This window comes from Dipodomys merriami, unplaced genomic scaffold, assembly GCF_024711535.1.
Source record: "Dipodomys merriami isolate MVZ:Mamm:240054 unplaced genomic scaffold, mDipMer1.0.p SCAF_1, whole genome shotgun sequence".
In the NCBI taxonomy this organism is placed as follows: Eukaryota; Metazoa; Chordata; class Mammalia; order Rodentia; family Heteromyidae; genus Dipodomys; species Dipodomys merriami.
Genome location: NW_027202270.1, coordinates 109910647 through 109932717, shown reverse-complemented (window position 1 = coordinate 109932717; position 22071 = coordinate 109910647).

The following is a 22071-nucleotide window of genomic DNA, read 5'->3' as shown; positions in this document are numbered from 1 at the left end:
CCCTATTCCTACTTTCAGTTATTAATATATTTAATGTAATTTAGTTTAATTTGTGTATCTGGCAGGAAGACAAGATTGAGATACATAAGTTATTTATTCTGTGTAGTTAACAAATGGCTAATTAGCTACAGTGTATTAAATTATGGAATCATAGAGTAGAAAAGATTTTTGAGGGTTTCTAGTTTAACCTTTCTTTCATTCCAGGAACTTTTGTCAACATGCCAGACAGATGATTATTTAGCCCCTATTTAAATGTGCAGAGTTACAAGTTTATCACATTTGGGATTTGAAGAATAATCAGGAAACTCTTCTTTTTAGATCTCTAGCAGATACATATTTATATTCTACAGATTTTGTCTTGTAACACACTAGTAGTGTACATTAGTTTCTTCTTTGATTGTCATAGATATTTAGACTTCTATTATGCCTACTTAAAACTCTGCTATCCAAATAGAGGTTTAATATTCCACAGCTTGTGAAAATAAAGTATATGATTAAATAACAATGAAATAAAAGGAGGAGATTATAGCCAGGAAAAATTAACGATTAGAAAATCAGTGAGATGAAGGGAAGAACAGAAATATAGAAAATATATAAGATATAGTGATTTCTTTTTATAATTCTTCAATTTAGATTCTATATTTCCAAAGGACCACAGGGCAAGTAGTTCCTCAGTGTAAACACAGCTTTTTCATAGATGTGTGCTAAAAAAATGTAATTATTCACTATAGCTCACAGTGGTTTTTTTTTTTTAATTGTGAAAATACTGTACAGAGGGGTTACAATTACATGGGCAAGATAATGAGTACATTTCTTATCAAGCATTGTAGCCTCCTCCTTTGTTTCCCCTTCCCATCCCATCCTCCTCCCACCTCCCCACCCAACCCTCCTCATGCCCACCAAAGTCGTAAAGTTGGTTTTCGACGTAATTACTTGTAGGTCTCATTGTTGCAATGGGTCCACCTGTATCCCTATTTAAACGATTTGTTTTTTCCCTTCCCCTCCACAAATTAAGGCCAATAGCCTTAGAAAATATTCCTTCACCAGATATGATATCACAATTCTTATGGCTTTTTATTTTAGAAGATTTACAACCTATGATATATTCAGAAAGAAAAACCTGGGTTGTATCATTTTTATTATAAAAATTAGAAAGCAGAAGGAGTGGATCATTTAATGGATCTCGGCAGGTGTCAGGTATGTCTTAAAATAGGATACAGGTGGACCTGTTGCAACAATGAGAAGTACAAGTTGTCATGTCCAAATTTACAACGTCGGTGCTGGGGGGGGGGAGGTAGGGGGGGAAGGAGAAGGATTGGGATTGGGGGGAAGGGGGGAGGCTGGGAAGGGATGTGAAAGGTAAACCAAAGGAGGAGGCTGCAATGCTTGGTAAGAAATGTACGCATTATCCTCCCCATGTAATTGTAACCCCTCTGTACAGTATGTTCACAAATAAAATAAAATAAAATAAAAAATGTAGGCTATAAGGTTGCTGCAATCCTCCGTGATGAGCCATGCCAAGAACCAGTCATTTCTGAAGGACTGAGAGGGGAGGTACCTGGGAGGAGTAAGAAGATGGCATTTCCCCCAGAGACGGAATAATAACAGCAATTAAGAATAGCTTGGGGGCGGGGCTGGGAAGGTGGCTCAGTGGTAGAGCACTTGCCTTGCATTCATGAGGCCCTGGTTTCCATTCCTCAGCACCACATAAGCAGAAAAAAGCTGGAAGTGGCTCTGTGGCTCAAGTGGTAGAGCGCTAGCCTTGAGCTGAAGAGCTGAGGGACAGCACCCAGACCCAGAGTTCAGGCCCCATGGCTGAACCATGGACATTTTTACTAGCATGATAGTCAGTTCAAGTTGCCTTCCACAAGCCTCAGGTTTTTCATGAAGATGGGGGGAAAACAATTGCAAACTTGTGTTCCAGTTTTATCAAATTTTAAAGATTTTTTTCAATATATTTTTTCGTCTCCATCATGATGTAAAAAGTTAATCTGAAAACTGAATGGTTCTCTTCAGTTGTTCTAAAGTAACATAAGTAAGCAATTTTAAGGTACTAGTTATAACACAATTTATAGTTTTTTTAAATCAATCTATCCACTAAAGTATGTTTGTTCATAACTTGGATTTTTATGTTTGTTTTTATTGTAAAGGTGAAGTACAGAGGGTTTATAGTTACTTAAGTCAGGTAATGAATATATTTCTTTTTCCCTCCCATTTTTTCCCTCCTGAACCCCTTCTCCCACAAGTTGTATAGTTCATTTTTAATGTATTGTCTAGTCTAATTTTGATAAACAGGTAATACAATCATTTAATTATTTACCATAGCTAAGATATGGAACCAACCCAGATGCCCCTCAGTAGATGAATGGATCAAGAAAATGTGGTATATATACACAATGGAATTCTATGCCTCCATCAGAAAGAATGACATTGCCCCATTTGTTAGGAAATGGAAAAACTTGGAAAAAATTATATTAAGTGAAGTAAGCCAGGCCCAAAGAAACATAGGTCCCATGGTTTCCCTTATTTGTAATATCTAGTATATGTATGAGTCAAGCGGAAAAGGTCAGATAATGTGATGTCAGGAAAATGAACCCTTAGATATGTATTTTAAGGTTTTTTTCTTTCATGCATGTGTTTCTAACGCATTTATAAGATTATCTCTTTGTTGCTTTGTATGTCCCTCCCCCACAGTATAACCCCTGCTTTCACTATATTTGATGTCAGTATAACTTGTGGAGGAGATGGGGAAAAACCAGTTGTTTAAGGATACAGGTGGACCTGTTGCAACAATGAGAAGTACAAGTTGTCATGTCCAAAACGAGCTTTACAACATCGGTGCGGGAGGGAGGGGGGAGGAAGGGGAGAAGGAGAAGGATTGGGATGGGGGGAGGGAGGAGGCTGGGAAGGGATGTGAAGGGTAAACACAGGAGGAGGCTGCAATGCTTGGTAAGAAATGTACGCATTATCCTGCCCATGTAATTGTAACTCCTCTGTACAGTATGTTCACATATAAAATAAAATTAAATTTAAAAAAAAACAGGAAAAAAATAAAAAATAAAAACCACTTTGTGTCGGTAGTAACTGTTACAAACGGGTGTCATTTGTAAGAGTAAGTTCTCTACAACTAAAGTTGTAGATATCTTGATTAGGTATCTATTTTTGTTACACTCTCTCCTGTTTTCTTTTGTCTTGAAACATTAAAATGAGAGTTATTTGACAGAATATCTCATTTGATCTGAAAAGTGTTGGAAATATCAAGATAGATTTGCATAAAAATAGCACAAAAGCATCACAGCCAAACATAATTACTTAAAGAATACAACATAAATGATTGTTTTTCTAAATGTGTGGTTAACAAATCATAAACACTCTGCTAGAAATAATTGTGTGAAATGGAAATTCAATTTGATTGAGGTCTGCAAGTGGGCTTTGCATTTCTGTTCTTGTATAAATGGTACAGACTCACACAGGAAGTGATGTGGAGCCTGCATACGGCATGAGTCAATACAGGCAGAGTAGAACATCCAGCCTCTGAAGGAATGTGTTCTCTTGAATTATCTGGTTTGCTTATGTATTCCTCTTGTTATCTGGTCTTTTCACATGATTCTTCTTCAGGCTATAGATAATAAACCCTGGCTCTATTCTTTCAACATCTTTTCATAAATAAGGAAACAAATATAAACAAAATACCCAAAACACTTTCTCATGTTTATAGTGTTTATTTTTATGAATGCAAGGAAGGACAGTATATTCAATTAGATAGGTTTATGATTTTTTTAGGTAGTCAAACAATTAAAAAATACAACTGCATACTATGAATTATTCTTGTGAATCTTTTAATATAATTGTGAAACCATTTTCTGTCACAAGATGTTTTTGTGGATACAATTCAAAAAGGAATCTGGAGATGAGTATTTGGAAATGAGGGCCTAATATCTCAGGGGTGATTCTGATGATTAAAACTATGGAGGGGCTAGATACAGAGTTCTAAATTCCTCATCTTCCTTTTGAGATTCCCACTTTAAAGAAGATAGATACCCCCAAAGACTCACATTACAGCCTTTCAAGTATTCAATGGCTTGAAGCATTGAGTTGAGATGCCTGAACATTTTGGTGTCATAAAGAATCAGATGTAAGGAGGATAAACATTGATAGAAATGTGCAGTTTGACTGTGGCAAAAATTGAAGAGGTATAAAAGACATCTATTTAGCAATAGTTTTTGGTTTTTGAATATATATATATATATATATATATATATATATATATATATACACACACACACACACACAAAAACAAAGTGGGATAAGTTCACTTTACAATATATCTCTTAAAAGTTTATCTACGTGTAGTGTCCTTTGCTTCAAGTAATGAATACTGTGAACAGGCGGTGAATTAGATGCTTTTAAGGAACATATAGTGCACAAGAGCACAATCAAAGCTTTGATAGATAAGTTCAGATCTGTCATGTGCTCCTGGTTTATTGGTCCCTCAGGGACTGCCTAGAAAGTGCCACAGGAAAGATATTTTTAGGATATAGGCAGCTGAAATGCTATAGTGAGCTCACTTATTAATCTTTAAACAGTGTTGCCTGCTATTGTATGTGTGCTTTGGAGTCCAATTTATCCTATTTTCTATTGCTAGTGTGCTATAAGATCACATTCATAAATACAATCAAACAGCACCATTACACAAGATGAAGAGAAGCTACTAGATTTATTAAATCTTTGTTCAACTGTATAACTAAACTGCTTTCAGCTATTAAGTTGATAAACTTGTTCATACGATGTTAACCAATGTGCATGTTTGTGTCTGTGTGTGGTTTCGGCTGTTATTACTATACTATTCTTCCAGGGAAATATTATCACATATTATTACTTTCATGCCCTTCAATGACTTGAAAACAAAAAACAGAAAATCACTCATTGAGCTATTGATAAGAACAAATTTTCTTTGAATTAATTTCTGGTTTTTTAAATTGTCATCACAGAGGAAATACAGATATCTAAAGGTGTTTTAACAACTAATAAGAATGCATTACCTACAGTTCTGTATTTTCCTGTGCTCTTAATTTATTCTCAATTATTTATTTAAATATATATTTTATAAATACTTCCACTTAGACTTAGAGATTAAACCATCAGTCATATCTCTAGACAACCAGTGCTACAATAAGGGGAACAATGCTAAGATCAGTCTTCATTCCTGGGCCAATTGATCATATCAGGAGGTTACATTGAATGAATTATTGTCCATATATGACAGCAATAATTTTGCTTCAGTTTCTTGAGCAATTGGTACTTAATTCTATATCCAAATAGAAATACCACCTGACTTTATGAATTGTATTATTATTATTTTTTTTTTTACCAAACACAAGAAAGAGGATGGCTATAGGCCTGCGACTGTTTTTTTTATTCAGTATTTGGAAATACCACACAGTTCTGACTTCACAAGTATAAATGAATTTTCATTATGTTTAAGTAGCTTCTATTCAACATTTCAATTTATGTGTATAATGCATGTTTCTAAGAATCACAGCTTCCATCATTTTCTGGCCCATCTATGTCAACCCTACGCTTTCCCTCGAGTTGCCTGGCTTCATTTTCACACAAATACATTTACTACCACGACAGTATTTATGCATCACTCCTCTCCCCATTTATTGGCCCCACCTACAAATGTATTTAAAGAGAAAAAAAGAAATTTGATGCTCATGGCTGTGCTTTATTCCTCCTGCTTGCAGTTCAGAGGAACATTATCAGTTACTTGGCCACCAAATTGTACTGTAACTCTAAATACTTAGATCAATAGGGATGCTATTTCCAGCAGCAGAAATCAGAGGGAGAGAAAAAATAGACCATGGTCTTTTTAATTCATTAATCTTCTCTAGCTGGGCGCCAGTGGCTCACACTTGTAATCCTAGCTACTAAGGAGGCTGAGATCTGGGGATCATGGTTCAGAGTCAGCCTGGGCAGGAGAACCTCCCTGAGACTATCTCCAAATAAACCACTAGAAAACCAGAAGTGGTGCTGTGGCTCAAGTGATAGAGCACTTGCTTTGAGCTGAGGAGTGCAGGGAAAGTCCCCAGGCCCAGAGTTGGAGCCCCCCGACTGACAAAAAAATAAGATAAAAAATTTTAAAAAATCATTAATCTTATGAGCAGATGAGTTGCTCTCTTTATTACCTTTTCATAATATTTGACTGCTATCAGTAGTTAACACAATTCATAGAAATGTTATATCAATAATATTTTCAGCTAATGATGTATCCATTGTTTCCATTAGTTAAATCTTGAAGTGGATGGTTGTATTTTATTTAATGGAATTCAGTTTATGGTAACCATTGGAAATGTAGTAGTCTGATTTATTTCCCAAATTTTGCTTGTCTCCTTGATCACATATAACCCTTATTAATATCAACATATTTATTAAAGAAGGCAATTACTTCTATTAATGATTATGTTGTATTTTGGCTATTACATGCTTGTAAAAATAAAAATTATACTTAGCATTGGTCACTCATTCACAGTTGGTAGATTTCTTAGACTCTGCACCTTGTACACACCAATCACGTTTTGTTTATCTCATAATGTAGTTTCTGAGCAGAAAGTCCATTTTTAGCTGTTTAGAGCCATCCTGCCATATGTTGCTTTGTGTAGTGTAGCAATGAGCGGCACCTTCACAATGATGCCTGGACTCTTGCCAAAAGGAAAGGGATATAATCCTTCTGGTAAACTGTGAAAGCATTGACTCTTGCTGTGTTTTACCCAGCAGAAAAGGAGCATTCTTCAAGACAGTTTCTGTTAGGGGTTTGAGGAAAAGGAATATATTGCAGAGATTGAATGCCAACTTCAGCAGCAGGTTAATTACCAGCTCTAACATATTTCTGTAGCTTGATTTTTGATAGTGGAGATACAATTTCAAGCCACCTTACCTAAAAGCAATTCATATTCACGTTACATTCTGTTATTCCCAGTGTTGACATGCTTTTGTAGACTACTAGAAACGTTCCTTCAGGATTCAGTGTTGCTGTTGGCAGTGTCTTTTTAATTACAGAGAAATCAGTGAAGGTGACTCGCTTCTGATTATTATGGTTTTAATTACCTAGATTTTAATGATGGGGAAAATCCATGAATACAAGAAGTGTTAGCTGTGTTTTTAAAGGCACACATGTGATGTCTTACACATATAATGTGTTACACATCATACTTATAAGGCTGTTTCATGTAAGATAATTATTTCAAGAAAGAGTTCTCAAAAATGATCTATAATGGGATTGAAAATTATTTTACCCTTTTATCCATATATCATATGTGTTGTAGAAAGAATTGGCCATTGGTTTTGTGTTTTGAATAAACTAAGCATTGAAGATATAAAAGAAAAAAAAAACAAGGCCAGGTATAATGTAAGCCACCTATAATCTTAGCTACTACACAGGAGTCTGAAATTGAAGCAGCCTACCTTGAAGCCAGTCTGGGCAGAAAAGTCTGTGAGATACCAATTAATCAGGAAAAAGCTGGAAGTGAACATGTGATTCCAGGGTAAGAGCACCAACCTTGAGGAAAAAAGCTAAGAGAGAATGCCCAGATGCTGAGTTCAAGCTCCAGTATGAACATTAAATAATAAATAAATAACAACCTATGTACCTCCCACAAAATAGAAGGCAACAGACAATTCATGGTTTCATAATTTCCTGTAGAGACACAATACTTCTGGAAAGACATTAATGTCCGTAGACACTGGTATTTTCAGGAAAAAAATGATAGTAATCCTCCGTGATGTGTTTTCTTTCAAATTTCCATCTCAGAGTTGAGTAGGCAAGAAGCAATATTGTGGGGTTCATGGATCGCTTCCATGGATGTATTGACACAGCTAAGGCTCCGTTGTAATGTACATGTTGAAGGGTGAATATATTTATTTATTACCCACACCTCTGTTTTCCTGTGACAAGTCACTCATAGTCTCTTTTTATTACACACTTTCAGATGAGTTCTAGCAGAAACAATTCAATTTACAGAAAAGGGTTTGTTCTCTTTCTCACTACCCACTCATTCCTTAAATGCAGGGCCTTTCATTCCTCTTGAATTGACAGTTTTTTTCAGAGATAATGGCTGGGAACTTATGTGCAACCAGTGCTGCTTTTAAATAATGTATAGCGACAGTGAAGCAACTTCTTTAAACGATTGAACACCTCAGTGTTTTTAACCTTGAAATGGGGACATTGGTGTATCAGAGTTGTGATAATAAATTAATCAATTATGTGTCAATAATACCTGACACTGAAAAACTGTTTATTGAATGTTCACTTTTATTACTGTTCTGTAACAAGTCAGATGAGCTGGTTTGATGTTTTTGAACATCTTTCATTTACTAGCCTTCCCTACTCCCCACTCAGTATAGGTACTCAAACTCAGGGCTTCGTGCTCACTCAGCTGGAGCTCTACCACTTGAACCATGAATACACTGGCTTTTTTGCTGATTGTTTTGGAGATAGAAGATTGGGACATTTCATGCCCAGATAATCTTGAATAATGATCCTTGGGTTCTCAACTTACTGAGTGGCTAAGATTATAGGTATGTCTCTAGTACCCGGCATTTTTTGATTTCACACATATTCTCTAAGTTCTAAACTGCTTCAAAACTGCCTGCCTGTTTTCTTTCTATGATCTTAGCAAAAACAAATCTTTTTACCACGATGGACCACTCTCCATTGAGCAACTGAGTATATAATGCAGACTGAGGTATCCACTGTGTGTAATTTCTGGAGCCTTCTTAGAATGTTTTGGGAGATTAGGTACTAGCTATCCTTTATATTACCTTCCATCTGAATACACACCTCTGTGACAGAGTAGGAATCAGAATGCTAACTGTTTTCAAGTTTGTCTCTCTGTCTTGGCAATGATCTCTTTAACTATATTTCAAACTGTGGCATGCAGTAATTGTGTGGCAATTCTGCTGGTATGCTGATGTACACTCTAGCTGAACAGCTGTATTGAGGGATTTCTGAACTTCAGTAATCACTCTCTCTCTCAGAGGCTCTCTCTGGCTCCTCTTTATAATCCCATCTCAGATACAGAAAAAATCTTTAAAATTTGTTTTCAATCTTTTAATCTTTTAATCTACTCTAGCCTCAAGAAGCCCATCCATTTATAAAGACTCAAATGACACACTTGTGGATAATTCCCCAATCTGTATCTCTTTCCTTGTCCTTCTTCTGGTTTTTCAGATTTTTATATGTGTCAACTGAACATTTCAACATTTATAAAACATACCATCTGAAGCTTTGTTTCCTTAATCCAAATGCTTCATACTCATGGACTACTAGCTTTAACTAAACTATTTTTTCTCTAATAGTCTGTTTCTTCTTAAGATTAAAAATCACATACTTTTTTATTGTGAACATACTGTGCAGAGGGGTTACAATTACATGGGCAAGATAATGAGTACATTTCTTATCAAGCATTGTAGCCTCCTCCTTTGTTTATCCTTCACATCCCTTCCCAGTGTCCCCCCACCCCCCTACCCAATCCTCCCCCCCCACCAAAGTTGTAAAGTTCGTTTTCGACATGACAACTTGTACTTCTCATTGCTGCAAGGGGTCCACCTGTATCCTTATTTAAACGACTTGTTTTTCCCGTTCCCCTCCACAAATTATACCGACATCAAATACAGTGAAAGCAGGGGTTTTACTGTGGGGGAGGGATATACAAAGCAACAAAGAAATCATCTTATAAATGCGTTAGAAACAAATGCATGAAAGGAAAAAAAAACATTTAAATACATATCTTAGGGTTCATTTTCCTAACATCACCTTATCTGACTTTTTCTGGTTGACTCATACATATACTAGATATTACAAATAAGGGAAACCATGGGACCTATATCTCTTTGGGCTTGGCTTACTTCACTTAATATAATTTTTTCCAAGCCTTTCCATTTCCTAACAAATGGGGCAATGTCATTCTTTCTGATGGAGGCATAGAATTCCATTGTGTATATATACCACATTTTCTTGATCCATTCATCTACTGAGGGGCATCTGGGTTGGTTCCATATCTTAGCTATGGTAAATAATGCTGCAATAAACATAGTTGTGCTGGTAGCTTTAGTGTGGTCTTGTTTGTGATCATTTAGGTAAATGCCCAAAAGTGGGATTGCTGGGTCATAGGGGAGCTCTTTGTGGAGTCTTTTGAGGAACCTCCATACTACTTTCCAAAGTGGTTGAACAAGTTTACACTCCCACCAACAATGCACCAACAATGTCCACATCCCCTCCAGCATCTGTTGTTATTAGAGTTCTTGATTTTTGCCATTCTAACTGGGGTGAAGTGTTATCTCAATGTTGTTTTGATTTGCATTTCTTTTATGGCTAGGGAGGTTGAGCATTTCTTCATGTGTCTATTGGCCATCCTTCTTTCTTCTTCAGAGAAGTTTCTCTTTAAGTCGTTAGCCCACTTTTTTATTGGGCAGTTGTAGAAATCAAATACTTTTAACCTCATGCTATACTTGACAGCTTCAATGCTTATCATTTTACTAACCAATGTTATATTTATTTTTTTCCTTTTATCAACCTTCAGGTTTATAAAATTAGCTGTACTTTGGTAGTTTTATAAAACTTTCTTAAATTCAGATATATTATAGTAATCCTAGCATTTATTGTTTATTCTGTGTACTCCTTTATTTTCCATATATCATTTAACTCTATAAAAATGCTACAAGGCTGTTATTTTGCACCCAAGGGACATCAGAATTTTAGTGGAAGTAGAGAACTTGAGAAAGACCCTTAACTGAAGCACCTTCATTATTTCTGCCTTTTTCAGTTTTGGTCTACGAAGACTTGCCTGATCCATCATGTTAGGATGGTATCCCTCGGCTTATAATATACATTTAGAGACTTGTTGATGCAGGAGACAACACGCAAATTTCCTACTTCAGGACTTATCACATCAAACAATGTTGCCCCAAATTATATGTAGAAGCTTACTTAATGGTATACTGTGTAGTATTTTGTAATACATTTTATTTATTTATTTATTCATTTATTTTTATCGGTCATGGGGCCTGAACCCTGGGTCTGAACCCTGCTGTCCCTCAACTCTAACACTAGCTAAAGGTTAGTGCTCTACCACATGAGCCATAGCACCACTTCTGGATTTTTCTGCTTATGTGGTCTGAGGAATTGAACCTAGGGCCTCATGCATGCAAGACAAGCACTCTACCACTGAGCCAACTTCCCTGCACTTGATATATTATAAATTGGATTCTCTCCCATATCTACTTCATGCCGTCTCAACATGAATTTTGCTTATGTCAATGACTCTGTAAAAAAGAAAAAAATCCTCCTTCATACTTTCCTATCAGCTTTAAGACCTAAGTCTAATACAGCCTTCACTAAACAATCTTTACTCCATCAAGAAAATGCAACACTTCCCATAGCTGAATTCCCAAGATGCTATGCACTTCAGATTGCTGCTTTACAGATCTTTCTTTGTGTTTTTTGATTTTGCTTTTCTAGTGTTAAACAAATTATCCTTTGAATAATATGTACCTTTGATTTGAATATAAGTACACAACCATGAAACCATTAAACCTATGAATATTTTAATTTATTGGTATTATTCTTTCCACTTGTTGGTAAAATTACATCGTGTAAGAATAGTCTCTTAGCAAAAATTTTTAATACAAAACAGCATAGTCAACTATAGGTAATCCTGTTGCTTCTACAATTTCTTTATCTGTGTAACTAAAGCTTTGTACCCTGAGCTTACAGATTTCTCTTTTTAATTCTACCTATAGTTTCTGCCACTATTTTGATCTGATTACAATATTCTGATTAGGGTAGAGTAATCATACAAATAACAGTATATGGTACTTTCTCCTTTTGCGAGTAGAGTACTGAAGTTTTAGCTTAAGACCTTATGCTTGTGCTTTACCACTGGAGTTATACCCCTACTCCCATTTTTTTACACATATATTTTTATTTGCTAGATGTAGAAGCTTTGCATATATACATATTTATATTTGTTTTGTTCTACATATATATGTAAACACACATCTCATAATTAATATATAATATATTAATTTTATATAATAATATATTATCATGCCTGTAATTCTAGGCACTTAGGAGGCTGTGATCCAAGAGACTTAGATTCAAGGCCAGCTTAGGCGACACAATCTGAGAGACATCACTTTTTAAAGTAATGAGCAAGAGACAAAGCTGAAGACATGGTTCAGGTGGTAAAGCAACAGTCTAGCAAGCAAACGCAACAGATACAAAGCCCTAAATTCAGAACCTAGAATTACCACCCTCCACCCCTGCAAAAAAAAAAAGAATGAAAGAAAATGATGTAGTATTATCTCATATTGATCTCACAACAATTCTAATTATTACTATTTTTTAGTTCGAACCTATCTGTATAAAATCTACCACACCAATGTTGACAAAACAGAAAAATAGCTTGGGAAAGATAGTATAGTGAAAAAGTTACACTTTCTTCTGCTGCCAAAAAACAAGCAAAAAAAAGTAAAATTGACATAGGAATAGGTACAGATTTTTATATCTTTTCATTTAGTGAACTATCATTGGGTTTGTACTTCCTGTGTAAGTGGAGTTTCTACAGCCCAAGGAAGATATTAGAAGAATTTACTGTTTAATTTACTTCATGCCTATTCTGGGAAGCACTAGGTACTACATACAATTCATTTCCTTTCTCTAAATCCAAGGCAAGCTTCCATCTCAGGATATAATCCCAAACTGATAATCAATAAGACTAGTAGCTGTGAGTTTTAGGATTACTGATAAAAAATATACAAATACAATGAAGATTAACTGAATAACTGTATCATTTGTTGGACTGTAAAGGTGTTGGTTTTGGACAACTGCAATCTCTGGAGAAATCTAACACATTATATACATTCATATGGACATTCATTGGGTAGCAATACGGAGCAAACCATCCATCTCATAGAGATCTCCAAAAGATTAGCTTTTTAGGCAGGACAGTTGCATCCAGGCTAACCTTTATGTGTATGTGGTGGGGGGAAATCTTTGAAGCCTTATTTCTTTGCAAACACAACTTCTGACTTACGTTAACTCTCCTAGATTTGTGATTTTTAAATTTTATTTCAATGGTTTCTCATATATATATATTAATAAGGACAGCCTTAATATTTGGTTCATGGATTTTATTTCTATATTTAGTTGTGTGAAAGTCAATTTCTACCTTTAGTAACATACCTATTTTAATTACAGACATAAAAGTAATGACCAGAGGCTGAATGTTCAGTGAAAAAATAAAGTTTCTGAATTACATTTGGTGAAATTAAAGATATTTACTTAAATTTTAACCATTAGGGTTCAAGATTTGTGTAATATCTATTGTAATGGAAACGTATCAATTGCTCAAACAACATAATGATTAGAGCTGACAAAATAAACAACCCAGCTGAGAGAGAGCCTGACTTCTCCTGATAGGTTGCATTAATCTTCAGTGTAGGCCAGGCATTGGGAGGTTCAGATATGTCATGTGGTCCTGTTCAAGTAGGAGGATGCTTTCCTAGCTTCCCTTTGGCACTGGCAGTAGCATTCTAACACTGCAGGTTTCTGGAGGGAGAATTCAATTTGGAAAAGAAGAAAATCATGTACAGTTGTCATTTATGCTCATTAAGAGAGAACATTTGCAATAAAAATATAAGAATTAGAAAAGGTCAGATAAGGTGATGTTAGGAAAATGAACCCTAAGCTATGTATTTAAATGTTTTTTTCTTTCATGCATTTGTTTCTAACGCAATTATAAGATTATTTCTTTGTTGCTTTGTATGTCCCTCCCCCACAGTATAACCCCTGCTTTCACTGTATAATTTGTGGAGGGGAAGGGGAAAAACAAGTCATTTAAATAAGGATACAGGTGGACCTGTTGCAACAATGAGAAGTACAAGTTGTCATGTCGAAAACGAACTTTACAACTTGGGGGGGGGGAGGTTTTGGTTGGGGGGAGGGAGGATGGGAAGGGATGGGAAGGGTAAACAAAGGAGGAGGCTACAATGCTTGATAAGAAATGTACTCACTATCTTGCCCATGTAATTGTAACCCCTCTGTACAGTATTTTCACAATAAAAAATTAAAAATTAAAAATAAAAGAATTTGCTTTTCTAATTCTCATTTAGTGCAACATAAACAAAAGAGAGAGCAAGAGAACACTGAAAGTAGAGCAACATTAGCAAGTACAAAACACTGAGTTCAAACTCCAGTACCACTACCAAAACCAACAACAACAAAAAATTGCAATGAAATTGATGACTGAAATTTTTATATAAGCATTGCATTCACTGAATAGGAGAATTTCATTTCTCTAACACCATTTATTAAATAGACTATTTTTCCATTGTGGGTTCATGACACTTTTGTCAAAAACTGATTGAACAGAAATATATTAGTATACTTCTTATTTTTCTATCTTGTTACATTGGTCAACTTGTCTGTTCTTATAGCTAATAGCATGTTTTGTTATTTACAGTAAGAGGGATGAAATTAGCCCAGTGAAATTACAGTCACAGAAAAACAAGCACTACCTGCTCCTAATTGGGAATGGAGATAATAGAAAATTATTGATTGAAGACAGTGCAGTTTCAGATAGTCAGCTCTATTGTATAGCAGGTTAGCTATAGTAAAAATAATGCACTATATAATTAATATAACTAAGAGAATAAATTTTAAGTTTCTCATCAGAAAATTGATAGGTAAATATCATGATGAATTTAATACTTAACTTGTTTTAATCAGGTACATTGTATACAATTTTTAGAGCATTACATTGTATCCCACAAATATATACAAGTATGATTAATCAAAAGTGGTAGTAATAAATCTTACAATGAGACATGTTACTAAAAATCAATACATTGAATTGCCTGTGTGTTACATGTATGATCAGTATTATTTATAAACAAAATGAAAATAGTGAAACTATAGAAAACATATTTATAGCACACTTGACTAATTGTTATTTTAAATTAAATATTGGTGGTTCGGTGGTAGAGTGCCAGTCAATGAACAAAAGTGTCAGATACTGAGCTTGAGTTCTAGTCCCAGAAAAAAATTATGAGTAAAGCTTTGGATATTTCAATGGAGGAATAAAGGGAAGTAATGCATATTTGAAGAATTAAAAATGAAAAGATAATTCAATGAAACTATGAAAATACATTCACCCAAAGAACAAGAAGGTATAATGAACTTTCCTCATTAAATTACCAAATTTTAAAGTGAAACAATGACATAGGATTTCTGTTTATGATTCTATTGATGTGCTTCACCACTTCTGTTGAGTTAAATCATCCCTGTGTTACTAGACAGAAAATATTCACCTGACATTAGAATGCACCTTGGAATTTGGCTCTGTAAAGATAGCTTTAGATCCTGGTTCACAGGAACCTCTTGGAGTTTGGAGGCTGTGGGACTGGTCTGGTATTTGGGTGGTCCTGGTCCTTGGAATTATAGGCACCACCTTGAAAACTTGGTCCAGAATTCACTGGAGTAGGATAAGTGCTTGTTACCCTACATAGAGGTTATTTTTCTCAGTGTTATAGTAGCTTTATGGAAAGATTATGTAAAATAAAATATGGAACTATCTACTCTTTTTAATATGTTTTTTCTTTATATCTATGTGCTATATCAGATACTGCAATCTCTCACTAAATGATCAAATTGATGTTTCTGTGATGGATGAAACTCCTTTTATACCTTCTTTTGCTTCCTACATCCCTTTTCTCTATCACAGTAAATATCTATGTACATCTTTCCTGATAGAGAAAACAGGACTAACTGGAAAAAATAGTTGAAAATTTGAGTCAGTTGGAGGTTATAGAAAAATTCGTACAGTTTTCAAGTGTTGGAATTTAGCGCAGATTTACTTGTCATAGTCAATTCTGATGTGCTGACCTCATGTCATATGTACATATTAAGAAATTGGTTCACTTTTAATTTGAAGGGATATATATATGCATATATATACATATATATATTCTGTAGCTTCAAATAATTCATAATTGCAAATAATAACAGAAAAAAGAAACAATTCCAGTTTTATAGTACTACAAATAAAGTGTTCTTCCCTGAATTCTTCTGTTGACCTTGACCTTGATAAAGTTTTAATTTGCAAGTCCTGCATGAACATGAGTAATGGAGGGTGAGGGTTAAGCTTGACCCAGAAAAGTTCCATCCAGAGAGCCAAAGGCAATAAAAATACCAGTAAAAGCTAACACAAATTTATTTCATTTCATGCCTAACAGTTTTTTCAACAAGTTGACTAAGCAGGGCTAGAATTAGGTTGAGGCATACGTGCCTGAGGCACAAAATTCAAGAAATCACCCATTCTCAGCTGCTAATAAGAAAAGAAATCTGACATGGAGTAGAAATCCAGGACTTTTTGTCTCAGATATGGTCAATTAGAACTCTAGCAGAAAAACAGGACACTCTATAAATGAATGTAGAGGGCAGAGCACACTGATTTATTTTAATGTTCTTGAGACAGATGGCAAGAGTGGCTTCCATGTAACTTTTTAATGATTCAATTAGCTGAAATAATCACCGAACAATGAGTTGAAAAGGTCTTACTTACTGCAGAGGTTCAGGCCTTCTTTTCTTGGTGATCTAGCTTTCTTCAAAGCTGCCTATACAAAAGATAAACAACCTCATCATAAGCATTTATATATATATACATATACATACACCTCAAAATATAGTTTATTTTATGTGAATATCTTAATATTGTATGTTTTAAGTACACTAAAATTGTAAGTACTGGCAAATGTGGTATTTCTTCCTTCCAGGGAGATACAAGCCAGGACCAAAGTCCAGGATTTCCATAATATTCTATCTTGAATTGTCTGATTACATGAATGTTCAAGTCTATCTCTGTCCACCTTACAGTCTGCACTTTGTAAGCTTAAACACATTCCAAGGAACCAAAAGGTCCTCAGTCAAAACAGCAATATTGCCTAGAAAAAGCAAAACAAAAATGAAATGCAAAAAATATTCCTATATTTTATTCAATGTAGTAACACGTAGAGAGTAAATTAGACTATATTTTGTGCGTTAGGAAAGCATATGACATATGCCATCTCTTTTAGCCTTACAAGATCTTTACATAGGGAATTTTGATTCCCGTTTTATAGAGTCAGGACTTCAAAGCTAAGTAAGACAGAGCCACATGTCCCATGTCACCAGATGAGTGTAGGACAAGACTCATAACTGTGATTCTGAAGTTTTACATGACATCTTATCACACATGCACCCATGACCCAATAGAATTGTCCCTTTTGGTGGTGTTTTCTTTATTCTTCTATTTTCAGAAACCATGTTCTTCTTCCAGTATCTCTTCATATGCTATAGACTCAATATACCCATGGGTCTCCAAGTACTCTAGATACTTCGAGTTTACTTATGTGCATTTATTCTACCCTTTACTTGATTTGAAGCTAGGTTGTCATACCACATTGACATGACAAAGGTACATTTAGTCACTTGTATTTCTTCTGAAAAATCTCCCTGTTCTCAGGTTTAAAAGAATGATGAGAATTTAATTATAACTTTAAAGAAATTTTTTGTTTCCTGGAAGATAAGATTGATATTTTGATATTATAGACGATTTGTTCAATATTATGTAGAATTAATCTCCCAATATCATGGTCATTGATTTAAATTATTTTCTCTGGAAAGAAAGACCATCTGGCAAGAAATGTTCTTTTGAACCCCAGAGATCTTGAACTGGCATCATCCTGTTAATATCTTGAATGTTATTTTTATAGCATTTGAATTGGGATATAAAAAGAAAGCTATTATTATCTGGAACTTTCCTCCCTTCCTTCCTCCTCTAACTGGAGTCTTCTCTGAGGTCTGACTGGCTTTATTAATAAACCCTACTTATTTATCTGAGGAGTTTACAGACAAGCCCTGAGATTTTGAAAGCTAACTATAGTGGTGCGTGCATGAAATTCATTCTTTACTACATCTGTTATCTGTTCGAGAATTCTGACCCAAGGGCACACAGCATTTGAATTACAGACCATATGGAACATCTGGAAATCTCTCATTTCCATTTGTTGGGCCATAACTAAAACCCCATCTCTTCCATAGTTCATTACTTTACTCACTAATGATTAGTGCTGCATCCAGTCTGTTTTAATCCCCTTTCTGGCTCAATAGTTCTCCAGGCCTTTGATTTCCTGCTGACTTGAACTCTGCTTTGCTTGTTCCCTTCCATTTCATTTGCTCTAATGATAAGCTTCCCTCCACGTGTTACTTTGGTTCAATTAAGTATTGAGGGAGGCCAGATACTAGCCACACTTTACACCTCTAATTAGATCACCCTTTACCGAGAGCACATCTCATTGCAAAAAGCACTGTAGTTTTTCCTTTCATAAGCATCATGTTTATGTGAGCTACTACTAGGAAAAATTTTGCACAGAATATAGTTTATATATATATATATATATATATATATATACAAACTGTTTAACTTTTTACACTAATTTCTCTCTCCCGTATTTAGAGTGGACAATCAGGGTTACTTCTAGACTGCTCAGTAGTTATAACAAGATGCACAGGTAAATTGCTATTACATGTACAGTAAGTATTTTGGGAGAGGAAACTTTAAAAAATGCCGTGCTTCCTCACATTCTCTTCAACCAATGAGTGCTCTAGACAAACTTGTGTCTGGTCTACTTGCTCTTCCCTCTAATTAAGCATGTGATATTGTCATTTTGTTTGTTTGATGTATGGGGGTCAAACCAAGAGTCTCACATAGCCACTAAGCAAGTCACAATCCTATTTGCTACTGAAATTTTGAAAAGAAAGTAATGGCTTGCCAGATGGAAAGCAGAGCAGAGAGGTTGAAGATAACAAAGGAAGTATTTTATAAATTCAAAAAGGGTATCTATTTTCCAGTCTCTTCTACGTACTGATGACATGCAAAACTTTGGTCTAAGTGACATGTATAGAAATGGTTCTATAAAACTCTATCTTGACTTTATATAAAGGAATAGAATGTTTCTTTAATGAGGGGCTCAAGGGCATGTTAGCTATGTTTACTTTTCTTTCCTCTAAGTTATGGACCATCTGAGAATTAGACCTGAGAAACAAATAAAAATAAAGGTTTTACAACCACTAATTGTAATTCTCACATCACTGCTTAGACTATAGTTCTCCTCTATAAATTTTGGAATTCAAACGGGTTTAAGAACTCAGTGAGAGTATGAAGGGCTAGTAGAACATTAAGAGAACTTTAAGAGTAAAGTCATAAGTCTTGGGAAAGATGTATAAATGATAAATGGAAGAAGAAAAGAGAGTATACAAAATAGATAAACATCCTGAGAAAAGAGAAGAAGCAAAAACAAAACAGAAAAAAGTATATTTTTTATTTTTTTAAATGAATCAGGCATGGACACATATAACTGCAATGTCAACTACTTGGAGGATGTGTGCGAAGAAAATCAGGATCATAGTTCAAGGTCAATCTTGGCAAAAATTTAGTGAGACTGCCATCTTAATCAAGCCAGATGTGGTGGCTTATTTTACAATTATAAGTGTTGTATAATTACACCTGTAATTCCATCTGGGAATTATGTGAGATACAGGTAGGAGAATCATGGCCCTACTTTGGCCAAAGGGAAATGACTTGGTATTCTATTTGAAAAATAACTACAGCAAAGGAAAGCATGGCTCATGTGGGTGCTTGCCTAGAAAGCATTCATCTCTAAATTCAAACCCAAGTACTGGCACACACACACACACACACACACACACACACACACACACACACACACACACTCACTCACATGGTCAAAATGGGTTGAAATAACATTTTATATAATAGCGTATGGTTTATATTACATAATCTATTATATAATTTATTCAACAGTTGTCAACTAGGTACTGAAAGAAACAGTAGGGCATGCTTTTTCATTGGATGGATTTGCAACCTGTGGTATTATTTATAGCTGTGTTCAGTAACCACTTTCCTGCTCACTTTTCTCACTTGGAAAATGGGAATAATATTTCTTTTTTTTATTGTGAAAATACTGTACAGAGGGGTTACAATTACATGGGCAAGATAATGAGTACATTTCTTATCAAGCATTGTAGCCTCCTCCTTTGTTTCCCCTTCTCATCCCTTCTCATCCCTTCTCATCCTCCCCGCCTCGGCACCCAGTCCTCCCCCCCCCATCCCGCCACCAAAGTTGTAAAGTTCGTTTTCGACATAACGTCTTGTACATCTTATTGTTGCAATGGGTACACCTGTATCCCTATTTAAACGATTTGTTTTTCCCCTTCCCCTCCACAAATTATACCGACATCAAATACAGTGAAAGCAGGGGTTATAGTGTGGGGGAGGGACATACACAGCAACAAAGAAATAATCTTATAATTGCATTAGAAACAAATGCATGAAAGAAAAAAAAACCATTTGAATACATATCTTAGGGTTCATTTCTCTAACATCACCTTATCTGACCTTTTCTGCTTGACTCAGACATATACTAGATATTGCAAATAAGGGAAACCATGGGACCTATGTTTCTTTGGACCTGGCTTACTTCACTTAATATTTCTTTTTTTTTTATTTGGTATTTTTTTTAAATTTTATTTTATTTTATTTGAGAACATACTGTACAGAGGGGCTACAATTACATGGGCAGGATAATGCATACATTTCTTACCAAGCATTGCAGCCTCCTCCTTTGTTTACCCTTCACCTCCCTTCCCAGCCTCCCCCCTCCCCCCACCCAATTATACCCCCCTCCCCCCCCACACCGACATTGTAAAGCTGGTTTTGACATGACATTTTGTACTTCTCATTGTTGCAACAGGTCCACCTGAATCCTTAAACGACTTGTTTGTCCCCATCTCCTTCACTTAATATTTCTATCTGCCTCAAAAGATTAACATGACAGATGAGATAAAGTTCCTCTGTGGTTTAGCAGAATCCTGCACCTACTGGATTAAGTTAATGAATCTCATTTTAGAGAATGGTTACTACTAGAAAGAACCTCTAGCTCCAGGGAGGATAGGAGATAGTGTATTGAAGATTAGTGTTTCTCTTTTCTTTTCAATTCCTTGGTTTATATAACCATTCCTTGGATTATGTATTCCTGAAGTTTCAAAACAGTAATTTTTTTTTTTTTTTTGCCAGTCATAGGGCCTGAACTCTGGGTCTGGGCGCTGTCATTCAGCTCTTCAGCTCAAGGCTTGCGCTCTACCACTGGAGCCACATCGCCACTTCTAGCTTTTTCTGTTTATGTGGTGCTGAGGAATCGAACCCAGGGCCTCATGCTTGCAAGGCATGCACTCTACCGCTGAGCTATCTTCCCAGCCCCCAAAACAGTAATATTATACCAATATAGAGCAATAGTTAAATGGATAACCTTTTACTTGAAATGATATTATATTTTCTAAGATCCAATTTTAGTGGCATAAATGAGTTCCCTTACTATAAAATATTATATGATTCACTATTATGTATCTGAACTTTGTTTTTCTAAAATATTCTACAATTACATACAATTCCTTTGCTCCTCCTTTAGATTCAGATTAAATATGTAGACCAGAACTAGATCACTTGGTTAGGAGTACTAAATGTTAATTCCTGTTTTTGCCTATAATCCACCATCCATCCCTACCTATTTCTCATCTATTTAAGACACTTTCTCTCAATCTTCCTAGTAAGTTTTATAAGTAATAAATTTAGTTTGACTATATTGCACTATAGTATTATTAAAGTGTAGTGAAAGTAACTATCTGACAATTCTGACTGCAATTCTTTAGGTTTTCCAATGGATCTAATTAATGGCTTACACTTAAGCATGAAGCAAGTCTCACAGCATATGGCAACAGTTGTAATTTACCCTAGCCATTTGTCGCAACTTAATATGTGTCTATTGATTTTGGTTCTTAACTGCTGTAAACACTAACCGTTTTCATCATTTAGGAGTTATAGCACCCTAGTCTGATAGTTAAATCTGAGGGAGGGATGCCTCATTTGAGTGAGAAGCTTTTTATGCCAACATAAA